Genomic DNA, 2,556 nt, shown 5'->3' on the forward strand with positions numbered 1-2,556 from the left:
GTGACATTGGTGGAGCTTAAAGAAGTAGCAGCAGAGCCAGTGCCTTTCTTGCAGGATGCCATCTTTCCAGACAGACCTATGTCTGTCATTTTTAATACTATAGTCTAAGTACCTAGTAATATTTATTACTGAGTATTAGTCTTATTTATTACTAAATATCAGTAAACATTTATAAATGTTAGTAAATAATTAATAAATATTATAAATACACAAATGAAAAGTTGGAAACATTTAGAGAAGCAAGAAGAAGAGCACAAACATTAAACATCAGAGAAAGTGTTATGTGGAAATCAGAAACTGAGATGAAACTAAGTATATAAAAGTCCAATATGAAAAAAAGGAAATGTCCAGAGAATTTAGGATGGTGCCTGTGCTGATTAAAAATGCTGCTGTACATACAGTAGTTCTCATAAATAGTTCATTGAAAAGAAATGATTTCATAACTGTCAGACAGAAACTATTTCCCCTCTATTGCAAAGTTTTCATTGTTGCTGGTGTCTGTTTGTCTGTGTGGTTTTTGTTCCCACTGAGGTTGCCTTGGCTGATAGTTACAGTCTTCCTGAAGTGCTACTCATTACCTTTTTTGGGTTTGTTATTGTTTTAAGAGGTTTTTTGCCGTAGAGCGCATATGCTCACTAGAGACAGAGACCGTAAGAGGGAAAGTGAGAAATCACCTCCTGGGGGGATGACCATGCTACAATCCCTTCTTCTCCATTCTCCTCTTGAGATCTTGGGCAAAAAAAAACTCCATTCTCCTCTTGAGATCTTGGGCACACACACATATAAACCCAGCACACCAGGTCTGGGACTCAGATTGCAGTTGGCCATGTGCTAGACCAGCAATGTAACCACTATGCTATCTGCTGGACCCCACTTACGTACCTTTTAAGAAACTATCAGGGTACTCAGCTACATTTTATTCTATCATGGAAACTGGACTTGTCCTAAAGTACCTAGTCCACCCAAATGTACATGCCTAGTTCCCAGGCATAATATATTCTGGTATATTTTTATTAGTATATGGACTCAAGTCTGCCATGTATCCTGAGTTGCTGACCTCAATTTTTAAATATTATTATTTAATTTTAAAATTTATTTTATACATTCAATGGCTGTATATTACCACAACTTGTAAAATGAGTTTTCCCAGCTTGAATACACTGCACACCAGTCCAGTTAAAGATACCGTACACGTTATCATCAACAGACCATCCACGATTTCTATGTCCCTTAAATGTCTTGCCTCTCTATTTTTCTGACTTCAATGTTTTTCAGGTTAACAGGTTCAGAAGGCACTGGGTAAGGATTCAAGGAAATGTTGGATATAACTCTTCTCTTGCTCAGCAATGGAGGCTAAAAATATGCATTCCTCCTTTGAAGATAAGAATTGTATTCATTTAGTCATTCATTCAAAAGAATCCCAAGACCTTTATATGTGCCAAGTAGTTTTCTAGGCACTAGAAATACAGTAGTGACCTACTGTAAAAGATACCTGCTCTAGTGAAGGTCATAGTCCAACAGTAGTTAAATCTTGATGCACAGCCAAAACTATTTTCTATGCCAGAGGGCTGACTTGTGTACATTCACCAATTCAATAGTAAGAGCACACGGATGTAGCAAAGATAGTGAAAACAGTCAACACTACCTTAATTGTTTCATTCCCATTTCAGTGTTTCAGTTGCTTTCCCCATTTGTGCTTATAAATTGTGGTTTATCATTTATCCTTTCTAATCCATACTTTACCACAACCACCAGCAAATATACTATAGGCTTCCCATAACAATGCATAAATTTCTAACTAAAACATAAATTAATTTTACCCTGAACTTTTCAAATGCTCTTGGCCCCACCCTTTTACCCTGTCCTTTTCAAATGCTCTTGGCCCCACCCACTCCAAAGAGGCCATATTTCTACGCTGAGTAACATAAGTGAGAAAAAAAATGGAGACAGATTAAAAGAGACAAAATCCAAAGAAAATAAGTGGTTTAAATAAAATACGTGGTGATGGTGTGGGGTGCTATAAAGTTTTTATTGCCACTTACTTGGGAAGACCAGCATAACTCACGCCTAGTGCTGCCACTTATAAGTAATGCAGTCACTGCAAACTCACTGCAATAAAACCTTCAAACATCTCCATGACCACATTTTATACACATACACATATAGTGCTGCCACTTATAAGTAATGCAGTCACTGCAAACTCACTGCAATAAAACCTTCAAACATCTCCATGACCACATTTTATACACATACACATACACCAGTAATTTAGTAACTTTTCCAGCTGCTTTCCTCCCTGAAAGACTTTATTTCTTGATGCCCCTTCTTAATGGGACAACTTCATTTCTAGCATAGTGTGTGACTGATTAAACATAGAGCTCTGATCATTTTATAAATATGGTTTCAACAATTAATTCACCACATCTGACACTGAGTATTAATTGTGGTAAACAATAAATACTTAGGATGAATCTCTCCTGTGTTAGACATTCTTAAATATAATAAGTCAATGGTTTCTCACATCCTGACTAAAGATAAGCTTTACATTGATTGGAT

The 2,556-nt window shown here is 36.5% G+C and overlaps 1 pseudogene; it reads right to left on the minus strand.

The window, feature by feature from the left end:
* Positions 1–62, minus strand: part of LOC102495168 (eukaryotic translation initiation factor 3 subunit H pseudogene) — a 1,060-nt pseudogene extending 998 nt beyond the window's left edge.
* Positions 63–2,556: the final 2,494 nt, after the last annotated feature.

Source organism: Tupaia chinensis, unplaced genomic scaffold, assembly GCF_000334495.1.
Source record: "Tupaia chinensis unplaced genomic scaffold, TupChi_1.0 Scaffold144058_1, whole genome shotgun sequence".
Classification (NCBI taxonomy): Eukaryota; Metazoa; Chordata; class Mammalia; order Scandentia; family Tupaiidae; genus Tupaia; species Tupaia belangeri.